Below are 330 nucleotides of genomic sequence, written 5' to 3'. Positions count from 1 at the left end.
AGGATGGAAGGATGAAGGAGTGGAGGGAATGAAAGAAGGCAAGGGAGGAAGAGAGAAGGATAGGAATGGAAAACAAGAAGAGAAGCAAAAAATGAAAGAGCGTAAAAGAAGAGGGAGTAAGAAAGGAAGGAAAGAGAGAGTGTGGAAGGAGAAAGGGTAAGTACGGGAGAGAAGAGAACGATAACGAGAAAACAGAGAAGGAAATGAAGAAAGAAGGAAGAAAGGACGGGGAAGGAAGAAGCGAATGGGAAGTCCGGGAACAGGGAAGGAAGGAGGAGGAGGTGAGTTAAGGGAATATACGGCACAAAGAGAATGGAAGATGAAAAGGCG

This window comes from Coenobita brevimanus, chromosome 4 (genome assembly GCF_032717465.1).
Source record: "Coenobita brevimanus isolate Jiangsu-jjx chromosome 4, ASM3271746v2, whole genome shotgun sequence".
NCBI classification, from domain to species: domain Eukaryota; kingdom Metazoa; phylum Arthropoda; class Malacostraca; order Decapoda; family Coenobitidae; genus Coenobita; species Coenobita brevimanus.
Note: the sequence above shows the minus strand (reverse complement) of the source record.